Source organism: Anas acuta, assembly GCF_963932015.1.
Source record: "Anas acuta chromosome 4 unlocalized genomic scaffold, bAnaAcu1.1 SUPER_4_unloc_2, whole genome shotgun sequence".
Lineage (NCBI taxonomy): Eukaryota > Metazoa > Chordata > Aves > Anseriformes > Anatidae > Anas > Anas acuta.
Genome location: NW_027075982.1, coordinates 413,887 through 414,144, shown reverse-complemented (window position 1 = coordinate 414,144; position 258 = coordinate 413,887).

Here is a 258-nt window from a genome sequence, read left to right as displayed (position 1 = left end):
AGGGTGGAGTAAGCTCTGTGCACTTAAAAATTGCTAAAGCAGTGTTCCATGTCATGAATGGGACCGACTTGGTCTTCTCTGTTGTTTTCATATACAAATCGGACAGAATCCGTTCGCGTTTTGCTCCTTGAGCTCTGTCGGCATTGTGTCTACAGATGTGTCTGTGTGTGGACGTGTGCCTGGGCACTCCCGGCGGCTGCTGGGCGAGCAGCTGCGAGCAGTTGTGAGCGTGGCTCGCCTACTTGGAGACCGCTTGTG